The sequence below is a fragment of the Mercenaria mercenaria genome, unplaced genomic scaffold (assembly GCF_021730395.1).
Source record: "Mercenaria mercenaria strain notata unplaced genomic scaffold, MADL_Memer_1 contig_3527, whole genome shotgun sequence".
NCBI classification, from domain to species: Eukaryota; Metazoa; Mollusca; class Bivalvia; order Venerida; family Veneridae; genus Mercenaria; species Mercenaria mercenaria.
The window spans coordinates 400-17625 of NW_026461674.1; the positions used below are offsets into that span (position 1 = coordinate 400).

At 36.4% G+C, this 17226-nt stretch overlaps 1 long non-coding RNA gene across 5 annotated transcripts in view; it reads left to right on the plus strand.

Annotated features, from left to right (window-relative positions):
* The first annotated feature begins 12303 nt into the window (after positions 1-12303).
* LOC128553142 (uncharacterized) overlaps positions 12304-17226 on the plus strand; it is a 38214-nt gene continuing 33291 nt past the window's right edge. For 4 of the 5 annotated variants that reach the window (XR_008369268.1, XR_008369269.1, XR_008369270.1 and 1 more), the window contains exon 1: positions 12304-12399. This is a non-coding gene — a long non-coding RNA (uncharacterized LOC128553142). Of the gene's footprint in view, positions 12400-15119; positions 15252-17226 lie in introns of all 5 variants that reach the window. The other variant, XR_008369272.1, reaches the window with a different exon arrangement.

The window sequence follows — 17226 nt, forward strand, 5'->3', positions numbered from 1 at the left end:
AAATCTAGGTCAAGTTCGATTATGGGTCACCTGGGGTCAAAAACCAGGTCACTAGGTCAAATCAAAGAAAATACTTGTTTATACTCAAGGTTTTTGCTCCAATTTTAATGATAATTGGTCAGAATATTTTTTTTATTGAAATCACCTAAAGTGAAACATGTTTACACTGTTATGGTGTGTTTCTCAGGTGAGCGACCTAGGGCCATCTTGGCCCTCTTGTTTAGTTGACTATTTGAAGAATTATTAGTAATAGTTCTTCAAATAGTCAACTAAAAAATAGAAAATTCAACAGTCATAATTACATATATTTATCATGTTTATGGACAGATTGATGTGGTAACTCACCAAAATCCCTTGAGCGAAAGTCTAGAGGTCTGGTAATCAAATATACAATCACTGTCAGGGCTCTCGTGGCAAAGTTTGGGGCCGAATATCGGCCCCATTCCCCCCTCAAAATAGTATGTTTTTTTCCCCCTATTTAAAAAAAATTCCCCCCTTGAGTCCAAGAACATCAGTGCTAAGCGCTATGGAGTTGACTTGTTGGCCTTAAAATTTTATTGTTTCTGAAAATTCAGTGGATCAGAGAAAAAAATACAAAGTGTGATGCCTGAATAAGGTTGTTTATAATTGGCATAATTCATACAGCAGTGTTTATAATTAACAGAATTCAGGTTTGGGTCAGCAAAATTGAAAAGAATGTTTATATTTGTTTGCATTTCTTTTCGCCTTTAAAATTCCCCCTCAAAAGAATTTTTTTGAAAAATCATGCGAAATTTCCCCCTTGCTTGGACCCTGGCTCCAGTCCCAAAAAGCAAACGAGAGCCCTGACTGTGTAACGTATAAGTTGATTGACTTGGAAAAGCTATGGTTAATTGCCACTAAAAATTGCCACTCTGTTTCTTTTTAACTGACGAATAATCTTTGTATAAGAAACAGTTGTCTACGGGGCATTAAGCTTGAACTTTAATCATGAATGTTATGGGTATTAATAATTACTTGGACACGAACTATCCAAATGGAAACGAGTTGACTGGGGACGAATGAACTGTAAGACATCATTTTACACGCTTTTTTAGGACTTTTGTCCACTTCACATTAAAAAAAAATGAAGAACAGTAAAACTATACCATTTAAATGTAGCGACATATATTTAACTGCCTGTACGGCTGTATTTATTTCAAATAAACATAATTTTCATGAGAAAGCAGGACATGTATCGCACAATCACCGCCATGTTTGTTTACCAAGGTACCTCAGCCAATCAGGAGATCGATGTATATTGTATAAAAATAAAAAAAATTTTAATGACATATTTGATTGGTTAGGCAAACTATTTCAAGTATTTCTATTGGTTGTCAAAGTAGTTGCCCTGTTTTTGGATTGAGAGGAAGGAAGATGTTTGTTACTGTAATGTAGTCTGCATATCACGCTGACCAAAAGATAATCGTTGAGAAATTGGCGCCGAGAAATCTTGTGAATTAATTCCCGAAGTAAAACATGCCCGATGTTGGAAAAGAAGTCCAGAGAAAATGTTTAGTGTGGAAAATTAAGACCAGGAACAACTTCTGTTTATCATCATGGGTACGTTACTTAGATTTTATAAAAATTCTTTAATGTTACTTGTTTATTATTTTCAGGGAAGTGTCATGGCTTCTGTTCAAATGATTAAACTGTTGTGGTGATATATGATGTTAGTGTTTTGACCACCCCACCACCAACGAGAAAATTGGGGGCATCCATGCATGGAGTCTTGAGATGTGTCTAGACAAACTTACTGTCACTGAGTGGTTGCTTTTTAATTTCTGACATTTGCAGCCATTTTTTGATAGTCACAATATAAAACAAACTGTGTAGGTCGGGTTAATTCGACTAGAGATGTGACTGACCGGCTAGCTCAGTAGACAGAGTGTCCTGTCTAGCGTTTGGGTGGCTGTGGGTTTTATCTGTCTTCTGTTAATGTCAAACCCCTCACAGGGACGTAGATATTATTTAAATTGGAAGTGGCTAGGGGTAACTGGACCTCTAGAACCGGATAGAGGTCTGGTAATCAATATTTATTATGTACAATTATATGTACTGTATTCCTAAGGATAAGGTAATTGCTGGTAAAAGTTATGATTAGTTGTCATAACATTGCGGTTATTACATTTTTAGCTCACCTGTCACATAGTGACAAGGTGAGCTTTTGTGATCGCGCAGCGTCCGTTGTCCGTGCGTGCGTAAACTTTTGCTTGTGACCACTCTAGAGGTCACATTTTTCATGGATCTTTATTAAAGTTGGTCAGAATGTTCATCTGGATGATATCTAGGTCAAGTTCGAAACTGGGTCACGTGCGGTCCAAAACTAGGTCAGTAGGTCAAAAAATAGAAAATCCTTATGACCTCCCTAGAGGCCATATTTTTCAATGGATCTTCATGAAAGTTGGTCAGAATGTTCACCTTTATGATATCTAGGTCAAGTTCGAAACTGGGTCAACTGCGATCAAAAACTAGGTCCGTAGGTCAAATAATAGAAAATCCTTGTTACCTCTCTAGAGGTCATATTTTTCATGGGATCTGCATGAAAATTGGTCAGAATGTTCATCTTGATGATATCTAGGTCAAGTTCAAAACTGGGTCACATGCGGTCAAAAACTAGGTCAGTAGGTCAAATAATAGAAAAACCTTGTGACCTCTGTAGAGGCCGTATTTTTCATGGGATCTGCATGGAAATTGGTCAGAATGTTCATCTTGATGATATCTAGGTTAGTTTTGAAGCCAGGTCAACTGCGGTCAAAAACTAGGTCAGTAGGTCAAAAAATAGAAAATCCTTGTGACCTCTCTAGAGGTCATATTTTTCATGGGATCTGCATGAAAATTGGTCAGAATGTTCATCTTGATGATATCTAGGTCGAATTTGAAACTGGATCACATCCGGTCCAAAACTAGGTCAGTAGGTCAAATAATAGAAAAACCTTGTGACCTCTGTAGAGGCCATATTTTTTATGGGATCTGCATGAAAATTGGTCAGAATGTTCATCTTCATGATATCTAGGTCGAATTTGAAACTGGGTCAACTGCGGTCTAAAACTAGGTCAGTAGGTCTAAAAATAGAAAATCCTTGTGACCTCCCTAGAGGCCATATTTTTCAATGGATCATCATGAAAATTGGTCAGAATGTTTACCTTGAGGATATCTAAATCAGATTTGAAACTGGGTCACGTGCGTTCCAAAACTAGGTCATTAGGTCAGATAATAGAAAAACCTCATGACCTCTCTAGAGGCCATATTTTTCATGGGGTCTGCATGAAGCATGGTCAGAATGTTCGTCTTGATGATATCTAGGTCAAGTTCAAAATTGGGTTACGTGTGGTCAAAAACTAGGTCAGTAGGTCAGATAATAGAAAAACCTTGTGACCTCTCTAGAGGCCATATTTTTCATGGGATCTGCATGAAAATTGGTCAGAATGTTCATCTTGATAATATCTAGGTCAAGGTTGAAACTGGGTCACATGTGGTCAAAAACTAGGTCAGTAGTTCAAATAATAGAAAAAACTTGTGACCACTCTAGAGGCCATATTTTTCATGGGATCTGTGTGAAAGTTGGTCTGAATGTTCATCTTGATGATATCTAGGTCAAGTTTGAAGCCAGGTCAACTGCAATCAAAAACTAGGTCACTAGGTCTAAACATAGTAAAACCTTGTGACCTCTCTGGAGGGCATATTTTTCAATGGATCTTCATGAAAATTGGTCAGAATGTTCACCTTGATGATATCTTTGTCAAGTACAAAACTGGGTCACATGCCTTCATAAACTAGGTCATTATGTCAAATAATAGAAAAACCTTGTGACCTCTCGAGAGGCCATATTTTTCAATGGATCTTCATGAAAATTGGTCAGAATTTTTATCTTTATGATATCTAGGTCAAGTTCAGAACTAGGTCACATGAGCTCTAAAACTAGGTCACTATGTCAAATAATAGAAAAAACTACCTCATACTCAGTTAATATGGGGACAGGTGAGCGATTCAGGACCATCATGGTCCTCTTGTTTTTGTAAATTATAAGTTTATTTATAATCTCACTTGGGATCGAGGCATATGAATTGAATATGAAATTTTTAACAGTGATTTCTGGTAGTTGTCGTTATTTATTTACCCAAGATTGAAAGCAGTAAAACGAATCCAACAAATCATGACCACAGTCTAATTGCATGTCTTCAATATTAAAGAAAACATTAAGAATATAATTTTAATTTATCAATCCAGAGAAAAAGAAGAATTTGATAAAAGCTTCCGATTATGGCATACAAATTGATATTTATTATATATCTATCGAATTTGTGATGTTATTTTTCTAGGGATTAAAAAATTGTTTACCATACTATAGATTCTTTGTCTTTAAAACGTATTTAGATGTATTTCAAACAATAAGAAAAATACGAGAGCAAACAGAAACAGTTGAAATCATCTCCTGATTTTAAATATATTTACATATTCTCCTTTGTGTAAATACAATTCTCTAAGTATTTTAAATTCATATTGATTACCTCTAGCCAGCCCTGTAGGTGTTGCCTAGAGGTCCGGTAACCGGGTCTTGACAGACAGATTATTATTCATAGCATAATATGCTATTGTAGGGGTTCTCGTATTGGGTTAGTTCAGTTGGTAGATTAACTGATTATTGTTACATGGATGTATATTACACAGTTTGTTAATTAATAATACTTTAATATTATCATCAAAGTTTTGACTGACACATCATTTCAAGGTTTCGTGTAGTTTCGATATTAATGATAAATTAAATCATTATTGCAGATCTCGATGCACAGAAGCAACACATATGAGCCAAGATTTGGCTAATAAATGATGCATCAGATTTGGCAGCAACAAAGAGCTTTGAAGACATCTGTAAGGAACATATTAAAGTCTAAGGCTCAACTTACGGCTCTCCATACAGACTACAAGACTGTTGCAGCAATAAAAGTTGAAAACAAGAACTTGGTAAGTGCATGTGTATTGTGTTTTTTAGCTCACCAGAGAGCGAAGTGCTCATGATGAGCTATTAGGATACATTTTTAGAATGACTACTTTGTCCGGAGCGTTTCTTCTTTGTACATGAAGAGACGATTGTTCGCCATCATGAGATGGAGTATCATATACAAGAACCAGGTCCCTAGGTCTAAATTCACTTAGAGGCGAAAGGTCACTCAGATACAACTACTGACAACTACTTTGTCTGGAGTATTTCTTCTTCATCAGGGGTCAAATTTAGCAATAGTTTGTACTAGCTGAAATTAGCTAGTGCCCTTTTTGTTCACTAACTAAAATGAAAAGCTACCAGCTGAAGTTATCTTAATAATATTTAATTACTTTATTTATATTTTACTGGGCAGAACTTACTGATTGATCTCTGTAAGTAGCCAATTGCAAACAAAAATATATTTTCTATTAGCTTAAAATAGCTACGAGTGCCATTTTTGTCCACTTACAAGCTTAAAGGGACTGGCCTCCAGATTGTTTGACAACAGAATAATTAATTTTTTTTTAAATAAATGTTTTATTTCTTAAGAAGGCTTTAAAACTTAATTACTAACAGACTTTATGTTACGAAACATATAAGAATTTGCTTTTTCTACAACTTTTAACGATGAAAAATCGAAAAGTGTTTGTAACTCTTTACTCCAGGTAAACTGTCATTATTATAAATATCTATATTTTGCAGTCATAATTCACTACTTCAGCTATAGCGCTGTTGGTTACAATGACGGGATATTATTGCCGCGTTGGTTGGAGGTTCGTTTCTTGATGCGGTCATCTTTTTTTTTTATGCCCCAAAAGGAGGCATATTTTTTTTGAACCGTCCGTCTGTCTGTCGGTCTGTCCGCATTTTTCGTGTCCGGTCCATATCTTTGTCATCCATGGATGGATTTTCAAATAACTTGGCATGAATGTGTACCACAGTAAGACGACGTGTCACGCGCAAGACCCAAGTCCGTAGCTCAAAGGTCAAGGTCACACTTAGACGTTAAAGGTCATTTTTCATGATAGTGCATTGATGGGCGTGTCCGGTCCATATCTTTGTCATCCATGGATGGATTTTCAAGTAACTATGCATAAATGTGTGGCACAGTAAGACGACGTGTCGCGCGCAGAACCCAGGTCTGTAGCTCAAAGGTCAAGGTCACACTTAGACGTTAAAGGTCATATTTCATGATAGTGCATTGATGGGCGTGTCCGGTTCATATCTTTGTCATTCATGCATGGATTTTAAAATTATTGGGTATGAATGTGTACCACAGTAAGACGACGTGTCATGCGCAAGACCCAGGTCTGTAGCTCAAAGATCAAGGTCACACTTAGACGTTAAAGGTCATATTTCATGATAGTGCATTGATGGGCGTATCTTTGTCATTCATGCATGGATTTTAAAATAATTACGCATGAATGTGTGGCACAGTAAGACGACGTGTCACGCCCAAGACCCAGGTCCGTAAGTCAAAGGTCCTAAACTCTAACATCGGCCATAACTATTCATTCAAAGTGCCATTGGGGGCATGTGTCATCCTACGGAGACAGCCCTTGTTTATTTGAATTTTTTAAACTATTTTAGAAAAAAACCCTCATATTCTAATGTTCATAGTATGATCAGACTTCAATTTAAAAGAAAGATTATTTTTAGCTAAATCTGGAGGTCAGTGCCTTTAAGTCAAGACCTTTCATGTTAACTTACTGCAAGCTACAATCATGCATGAGTTTTGTTGAACAATAAAATATCATAAACATAAATGATAGTATTCCTTTCATGAAGAAAACTGTGTACCTGCAAAACAAACTTTATTAAAGCTCTGAAGACATTTGTTTGTTATATTATTGGCTGAAATTAGCTAGTACATTTCAAGGCCACCAGCTATTTTAAACTTCCACTAGCATTTAGCTTGTATGCTTGTCTAAATTTGAACCCTGTTCATGCATTGAGGCATTTTGATGTAACTTGGCACAATTGTTCATAATTAATGAGACTCGAGTGTCATGCGCAAGAACCTGGCCACTAGGTATAAGGTCAGTGTCACAGTTCAAGGTCAAAGGTCAGATACAAGAATGACAACTTAGTCCCGAGCAATTCTTCATCATGCATGAAGGGATTTTGATGTAACTTGGAACATTTGTTCACCATCATGAGACACAGTGTTATGTGCAAAAACAAGGCTCCTAGGTCTAAGGTCAAAGTCACACTTACAGGTCAAAGATCACATACAAGAATGACAACTTCATCCGGAGCATTTCTTCATGTATGGAGGGATTTTGATGTACAGTTACTTTGGACAAATGTTCACCACCATAATTAGACAGAGTGTCATGTACAAGAAACAAGTCCCTAGTTCTAGGGTCAAAGTTCAGGGCTTTTTTTAGGAGTTGGGGAAGATGCTGGGCGCTCACGCATTTTTGTGTCATGGCCGGAAAAGAAGAAAATTTGTCAGTTATGAATAAAATACACATTCCTCTCCGATAGAGCTTTCCGAGGTGTGTATATGTTTGCATGAATTAACATTCTTATGAATCATAACTTGTTTCACCAAGTTCTACAGTTACTTTTTGCAGTTTACACCGTGTCAGTCTTTTACACAATCATGTACAGGTTGTAAACACGGCTGTGTCAGCATATAAAAAATCATAATTTACGACTTTGTGGTACATTTGAAAGTGGAAAAGTATACATTTCTGTTAGAATCATCCTTCTTCGTGTAGTTCAGTAGTTATGACTTGGATTTTACCAAAATGTTGCGCGATAGCATGGGGTACAAGAACATATTGGTCAAAATTGAAATCTTTTATCCACCATGCTATCCCCCTTGTCTCTTTTTATAATATGTTTTATGTATGATGTTTTTTACGTAAGTTCTTGAGTTTCTTTTGAAAAAAAAAAAAATTTAAATCTCTATCATCACGTAACGAATCCCAGTGATTTTGATAAGGTGTCTAAGATGTTTCTAGTTGTGAAAGACCGCCTGTTCCAAAGGAGAAAAACAAGTGCTATAAAGTTTTCACTCAGTATAAAAACTTATTTCTTTTCATTCTTTTCACTGTAAAACCTTGTAGCCCAGTTGTTGGGTCGGATGAAAAAAAAAAAAAGCTTTTAAACTGAAAGAAAAAAATCACTGCAATATTCTGATGATCTAGACGGCACTAATTTTCACAAATTTTATTTGTTTTCAGACGTAGTGCTGGAGATGTTCCCAAATGTCAACATAAATCCGGGAAGGATCAACAGAAAACTCGCAGAACTTTTTAAACCATTGTCATCAAGCAAGATAAATAAATCTGACAATTAAACAGTTTGAATCAGCCAAACTAAAGCAGCAGTACCATCTACATCATAATTAAGTGTGATTACAAGTCATAAACAAAAATCTGTATTAAGTACTGTTCAGGAGTGGCAAATTCAATTGTCTGTAATTGCCCAGGTTGTCCCAAAGCTTGTATAGACAATAAGGTGAAATTTGACCAGAATTTACTATATAACTATCATACGGACAAGTACAAAATAGCAATTGACAAAAACGGACAAGCAAGTAAAAATCAGATTTCGCCACCCCTGCTTTCTGTGCAATTACTTTTTAGCTCGACTATTTGAAGAATAGGGGAGCTATCCTACTCGCCCCGGCATAGGCGTGAGCGTTAGTGTGAGCGTTAGCGTCACACAAATGTTAAAGTTTGCGTACCACCCCAAATATTTTCAAAGTCCATTGAGATATTGCTTTCATATTTTGCATACTTGTTTACCATCATGACCCCAGTCTGTAAAAAGGAGGAGGCAACTCTGTCAAGCATTTTGACTGAATTATGGCCCCTTTTCGACTTGGAATAAATGTTAAAGTTTGCATACCACCCCAAATATTTTCAAAGTCCATTGAGATATTGCTTTCATGTTTTACATACTTGTTTACCATCATGACCCCAGTCTGTAAAAAGGAGGAGGCAACTCTATCAAGCATTTTGACTGAATTATGGCCCCTTTTCAACTTAGAATGTTAAAGTTTTACTCATTGCTTATATTATCAAGCACTGAGAATAGTCGAGCGCGCTGTCCACTGACAGCTCTTGTTTTATAAATGCACTGAATTGCTGTTTTCGTTTTTATAAAATTTACAATCTGATTGTTTAAATTGTGTAATTTGACCAATTTTACAAAATTCACGGCAACTATGATCGGAAGCATTCGCATTGTTTTGACATTGAGAATGAGAACTTAGTTTTACAAAGCAGCATATTGCATTTGTTTAGCTGGAATTTTTCACAATGTAATCCTGTGTTTGAGGTTTATTGTGGCTTTAAAATTTAACTCGGTCTACTGTACTTGTCATCAGGTTAATGTCCTGTTTCAAAATTATTACTATAAATTCATTCAATGCTTTAATTAATTATATATCAGGGATTTATATGATCAACTGCATGAGCTTGTGTGTGAAAATATTTTTAACTAAATTTGAATAAAGAATACAATTTAAAAGACCTTCGACTGTTTCAGCTCACATAAGCGCAAAGTGTTTATGGCAATTAAGCTATTGTGACCACCCCATGTCCATCATCAGACTCATTCAAATGTAAAGCTTGTGATATTTTGGAATGAAAATATTTTAGCTTCTCCGTGAAATAAATTTTAAAAGGTGTTTCAGTAATGGAGTCATCTTACAGTTTGCACAATGCGCACTATTAATTATGCATTCATTTGTATTTTGTAAGGTTTTAATGTCACAATTCATAATATTGTGCATTCATTTATTAGTCTGCATATTGTACCAGAAATTACCATTTGCAGATTATTTTTTCCACTCAGTGACTTTGCATGAGGAACAATTTCGGAGCTTTGAATGCGGAGATGTTCCAAATTAATACTCCAATTTCTGCTTTTTTTCCGGCAAATATATGTAACTCTGCATGCGGAACAATTTCGGAAGTCTTGTGGAGTTTTGAATGCGGAGATGTTCTAATACTCCGCTTTCCTCGTTTTTCTCCGCAAATAAATGTAACTCTGCAGAACAATTTCGAAAGTCTTGCAGAGTTTTGAATGGGGAGATGTTCCAGTACTCTGCTTTCTGCATTTTTTCCAGGGCAATGCGAAGTGTACATTTCTCTGCATTTTCTCTGCAAAAAACGAAAATCTCCACGTTCCAATACTCCGCAATTTCTACGCATCGAATGCATAGAATTTTGTGCAGAAAATATGTGTATTTTGGCATATTTTGCGGAGATTTGAGCTAAGGGAAAGGCCGATAACACAACTCAACATAAATGCTTTAATGTAAAAGTTCAAATCAAGTCAATATTTATTTATTGTTGGTAGATAAAACAACATTATAAACATACGTAAGCTATGTATAGCTTTTGATTGACATATTCATACATAGAAATCAACATGTTAAGTTACACATTTTACATATAAAATCTATCATAATTGTTATGAATTAAGCGCAGACAGTACATCTTAAAAGACAAAGGTAATAAGTACTGTTTGTTTAAGAGTATGGAAACAAGAATTTTTAATACATTAGGTTAAGTAAATAAATAAATATACTACTGTATATCTAAGTAATAAATAACTAAAATCAAAATATTCAAGCAAAGTTATAAATTTCAAAACACTACCTGAGACATTTACATTGTAAGACATATTTGCCGGGAATTGAGAAGAAAATGATGAGTTATTGCGACCGGAAGGCTTCGAAATTGAGATCAAGATCAATTTTACTGTCAGTGTAAACTCCATCTTTTCATAATTCTAAACACAAAAGTAAGTGTACTTTTAACTCAGATCAGTTCAAATCAATTAAAAAAGTTTAATTATGTACGCATTGATTGTATGCCCATTTGATTGGTATTAATTATTATAACAAAATCGGTCGTGGGAAATCCATTCAGTTGAAAACAGCAACAAACAGATCCATGCTTTAAGTAGTAGAACATGTTTAACATGTAATATTGTCTGTGCCACCAGCTTCACTAAGCAGAGAGTCGGGTATTTCAATCAAAATTGTAACTGTAAAACGTTCTTACGAAAATACAACCACTCTTGACGAAAGTAGGTCATATCCGAAACTAGTGTATTTCATACAGCACATATTCGGATATGTCAATATATATACAGTGCAAGAGAAAGTGAAAAACTACAACTGAGTCAATTAAATTACTTCCATTTATATATATTTTTTGAGAATGATCAGCATATTCAACTTGAAAAAACGAAACAGTCTGACTTATTGATCTTCAGAATTTCATCAATAACTGAGGAGTTATAGATCTAATTTGCTCTTAGATTGTTATAAACTTCATAGTTTCCACAAAAGGTAATCAGTTGATGGATCTTCATGAAATTATTAACTATAAAGGTAAATTTTATTTACTGTCGCTTTGTAAAAAAATGAACATAAGCTCTGTAGAGGTTCAAGGTTCTGCTGAGGCAGCGATACGTGATAATCTCAAGTAAAAAGTATGAATGTCGCAATAAAATTTGTTAAGAAGTGTCAGTTGTCACGTTACAAAAATTTTGGGGACAAATTTTGAGACAACCTGAACTGAGTAACGAATCATTCTGACCTTGTTCTTCTTCCATTTCTGAATAGAAGAGTTTCCCGCAAAAATGACATTTTGATCAACAGTTAACTGTTTAAAGCTATGTTTCTGTGTTTGCAGACAAGAGAAACTTTCAGTCTAATGATAAACAGCCTAGTACTTCATATTGTTTCATAAAAAGCCCCACAGACCACACAGACTTGATGGTTAACTGTTCTCCACTGTCTTGGCAAGTGAAATTAAAAGTGAGTCCATTGATTATGTTAAATCTATTGACCATTCAACATTAATTGTCTCCAAAACAGAAAATGCAACACATAATCATACCACCAAGGGTGTAGAGAAATTTGGATAAAGTGTCCCCACCATTATTGACCCTTGGCAGAATCCTGCTTTTGAGCGGCCCTTGCTGTGAGGCAATCTATAGAACAGAGTTTTTCCACTTGATTTTGTAGCAAATAAGAGCCAACAAACTGTTTCACGATACTTTTGTACATATACTCTGTATATATTGAAATGAAATATCTTCTAAATTATACTTTCACAAAACAACTTATTTAGCTGGGGATGTAAATTTACACTGAATTTACTTGTTCTTAATCTACTTTATAAGAAAAATAAGAACAGATGAAAGTTGAAGTTATTTCAACATTGTTGAGTATGTAACTGTAAATATATATCGGCTTGTCCAGTATGACTTTTCAGAAGAGTACTCATCCAAATATATCTGAGTAAAGTTTAATAGCCTAACATACTTCAACATGTTTCAGATAAAACCAATTCTTGCAGTCAAACCTGTGCTGAATACCACCTCTGAACAATAGCACCTTTCCAGAGAGACCACACCAAGTAAGTTATATTGTATATTGTAAAAATAAATGGCTCTAAGGGGGTCTTTAAAGACAGGTTTGACTAAATACATTGGACAAGATTATATTTTTAGCTCACCTGTCACGAAGTGACAAGGTGAGCTATTGAGACCGCTTGATGTCCGTCGTTCCTCGTGCGTCAACAGTTCGTAAAAAAATCTTCTTGAAAACCACTGGGAGGAATTACACCAAACTTCACAGGAATGATCCTTGGGTGGCCCCCTTTCAAAATTATTCAAAGAATTGAATTCCATGGAGAACTCGGGTTGCCATGGCAACCGAAGGAAAAACTTTAAAAATCTTCTTCTCAAAAACCAGAAGCCTAGAGCTTAGATATTTGGTGTGAAGCATTGCCTAGTGGACCTCTACCGATTTTGTTCAAATCACTTGATTTTACATAGGAAAATCTTAAAAAATCTTCTTCTCAAAAAGCAGAAGCCCTAGAGCTTAGATATTTGACATGTAGCATTGCCTAGTGGACCTCTACTAAAGTTGTTCAAATCATGACCTCCGGGTCAAAACTGACCCCGCCCCAGGGGTCACTTGATTTTACATAGGAAAATCTTAAAAAATCTTTTTCTCAAAAACCAGAAGCCCAAGAGCTTAGATATTTGACATGTAGCATTGCTTAGTGGACCTCTACTAAAATTATTCAAATCATGACCCCGGGGTCAAAAATGACCCGGCCCCAGGGGTCACTTGATTTTGCATAGGAAAATCTTTAAAAACTTTCTAAAAATAAACCAGAAGGCCTAGAGCTTAGATATTTCACTTGTAGCATGGCCTAGTGGACCTCTACAACATTTGTTCAAATCATGATCCCTGGGGTCAAAATTGACCCCGCCCCAGGGGTCACTTGATTTTACATTATGAAAATCTTCAAAATTTTTCTAAAAATTAACCAGAAGGACTAGATCTTAGATGTTTGACATGTAGCATTGCCTAGTAGACTTCTACAAAATTTGTTCAAATCATGACCCCGGGGTCAAATTGGCTCCTCCCCCTGGGGTAACTTGATTGTACATAGAAAATCTTCAAAATTTTCTAAAAAACCCCAGAAGGCCTAGATCTTAAATATTTGACATGTAGCATTGCCGAGTGGACCTGTACAAATGTTTTTCAAATCTTGACCCCCAGGGTCAAATTGACCCAGCCCCAGGGTTACTTGATTGTGCATAGGGAAATCTTCATAAATTTGCTAAAAATAAGCCAGAGGACATATATGTACCTTGTAAATTTTTTTAGCTCACCTGTCACGAAGTGACAAGGTGAGCTTTTGTGATCGCGCAGTGTCCGTCGTCCGTCGTCGATGCGTGCGTCCGTCCCTGCGTAAACTTTTCCTTGTGATATCTCTAGATGTCACATTTTTCATGGGATCTTTATGAAAATGGGTCAGAATGTTCATCTTGGTAAATTCTAGGTCAAGTTCGAAACTGGGTCACGTGCCATCAAAAACTAGGTCAGTTGGTCTAAAAATAGAAAAACCTTATGACCTCTCTAGAGGCCATATATTTCACAAGATCTTCATGAAAATTGGTCAGAACGTTAACCTTGATGATATCTAGGTCATGTTCGAAACTGGGTCACGTGCCATCAAAAACTAGGTCAGTAGGTCAGATAATAGATAAACCTTGTGACCTCTCTAAAGGCCATATTTTTCATGGGATCTGTATGAAAGTTGGTCTGAATGTTTATCTTGATGATATCTAGGTCAGGTTTGAAAATGGGTCACGTGCCGTCAAAAACTAGGTCAGTAGGTCAAATAATAGAAAAACCTTGTGACCTCTCTAAAGGCCATATTTTTCAATGGATCTTCATGAAAGTTGGTCTGAATGTTCATCTTGATGATATCTAGGTCAAGTTCGAAACAGGGTCATGTGCGGTCAAAAACTAGGTCAGTAGGTCTAAAAATAGAAAAACCTTGTGACCTCTCTAGAGGTCATACTTGTGAATGGATCTCCATAAAAATTGGTCAGAATGTTCATCTTGATGATATCTAGGTCAAGTTTGAAAGTGGGTCACGTGCCATCAAAAAGTAGGTCAGTAGGTCAAATAATGAAAAAACGTTGTGACCTCTCTTGAGGCCATATTTTTCATGGGATCTGTATGAAAGTTGGTCTGAATGTTTATCTTGATGATATCTAGGTCAAGTTTGAAACTGGGTCAACTGCGATCAAAAACTAGGTCAGTAGGTCTTGAAATAGAAAAACCTTGTGACCTCTCTAGAGGCCATACTCTTGAATGGATCTTCATGAAAATTGGTCAGAATGTTCACCTTGATGATATCTAGGTCAAGTTTGAAACTGGGTCACGTGCCTTAAAAACTAGATCAATAGGTCAAATAATAGAAAAACCTTGTGACCTCTCTAGAGACCATATTTTTCAATGGATCTTCATGAAAATTGGTCAGAATTTTTATCTTGATAATATCTAGGTCAAGTTCAAAACTGGGTCACATGAGCTCAAAAACTAGGTCACTATGTCAAATAATAGAAAAAACGATGTCATACTCAAAACTGGATCATGTGGGAAGAGGTGAGCGATTCAGGACCATCATGGTCCTCTTGTTTTCTTTTTGGTTAAATTTCTTCCCTTTTTTGTTCCTGTCCTTTGGATATTTTTTCTTAGGACCTTCTTGTCCTTAAGTGCAATGATAACAGGTGAGCGATATTGGGCCATTATGGCCCTCTTGTTTTTCAGTTTCTTTGCAGATTTATTTGGAATTACAGAACTGTTGGTGACTTACTAGTACTGTTCAGTCTAGGCTAATATTTGTGACTGGAATCCGAACTTCTGTTACCAAATTACCAAGGAATAACAGAAAAAGCTTAGGTATATAGGCTTTTGTTGCTTTTTGTGCCCCTCCCCACCACCCCATGAGTGGTGGGTGCATATAGATTTGGTCTTGTCCATCCGTGTGCGTCCATCCATCCGTCTGTTCGAGGTTTGTGAGGCGCCTAGCTCAAAAAGCATTTGAATAAATTGATGAAACCTTGCATTATTGCTTTATCATGATGTGAACTTGCTCACTACCTATTGCTTGTCTGGCTGAACCCCCTATTTTTAGAGTTATGGCCCCTGAAATAGTCAAAAATGCACATTTTCACCTTGTGACACGCCTAGCTCAAAAAGTATTTGATATAGATTTGTGAAACCTTGTATGAGTCTTAATCATGATATGAACATGGGCACCTTCTATTTTTAATCAGGCTTGGCCCCCTATTTTTTTAGAGTTATGGCCCCTGAAATAGTCAAAAATACACATTTTCACCTTGTGACGCACCTAACTCAAAAAGTGTTTAATATAAATTGATTAAACCTTACATGAGTCGTTATCATGATACGAACTTGTGCACTGCCTATTTTTCATCTGGGTCCACCCCTAATTTTCAATTTTGGCCCCTGAAATAGTCAAAAATGCACATTTTAAACTTGTGACGCTGAAACTCAAAATGTATTTCATATAAATTTATTAAACCTTGCACGAGTCCTTATCATGATATGAATTTGTGCACCTTTTACTGTAATCAGCCAAATATAGGTCGCACTCGTGGTTAGGACACAGTGAAAAATATCAGCAGAATTCTGGAAAAATGCTTATACCCACTTATCACTTATCTGAATTTATGTTTGTACGAAATCGCTATAGTTTCTACGAACTCGCCAACATTTGCTTAATCATTATGTCTCCCCCAGGAGACATATTGTTTTTGCCCTGTCCGTCCGTCCGTACGTCACACTTCATTTCCGAGCAATAACTGGAGAACCATTTGACCTAGAACCTTCAAACTTCATAGGGTTGTAGGGCTGCTGGAGTAGACGACCCCTATTGTTTTTGGGGTCACTCCGTCAAAGGTCAAGGTCACAGGGGCCTGAACATGGAAAACCATTTCCGACCAATAACTAGAGAACCACTTGACCCAGAATGTTGAAACTTCATAGGATGATTGGTCATGAAGAGTAGATGACCCCTATTGATTTTGGGGTCACTCCGTCAAAGGTCAAGGTCACAGGGGCCTGAACATTGAAAACCATTTCCGATCAATAACTAGAGAACCACTTGACCCAGAATGTTGAAACTTCATAGGATGATTGGTCATGAAGAGTAGATGACCCCTATTGATTTTGGGGTCACTCCATCGGAGGTCAAGGTCACAGGGGCCTGAACATGGAAAACCATTTCTGATCAATAACTAGAGAACCACTTGACCCAGAATGATGAAACTTCATAGGATGATTGGTCATGCAGAGTAGATGACCCCTATCGATTTTGGGGTCACTCCATTAAAGGTCAAGGTCACAGGGGCCTGAACATTGAAAACCATTTCCGGTCAGTAACTTGAGAACCACTTGACCCAGAATGTCATACAAGTCCATGTTTTGTCAAAACTATTTGACATATGGCTTTTTAAACTTTGAACACTTGCTTATCATTATGATTTACATCTGTATGCAAGAGTACATAACTATTTTGACTGAATTATGGCCCTTTTTTGACTTTGAAATGGGCTCATATATTGCCATTTAGTGCAAGACTTATCGAAATCAAAGTAATACAGGAACATTGTTTGTCTAATCTATTTATTTCTTTTGTCTGAATATCCGTGGAAATATTTTGACCCCATTCTTCAGTCAATTCTTCGAATAATCAAGCGCGCTGTCATCAGACAGCTCTTGTTTGGCTGGCTCCACCTCCTGTATTTAAAGTTATGGCTCCTGAAACAGTTAAAAATGCACATTTTCACCTAATAATGTGCCTAGCTAAAAAAGTATTTGATTTTAATTCATGAAACCTTGCTTGAGTCTT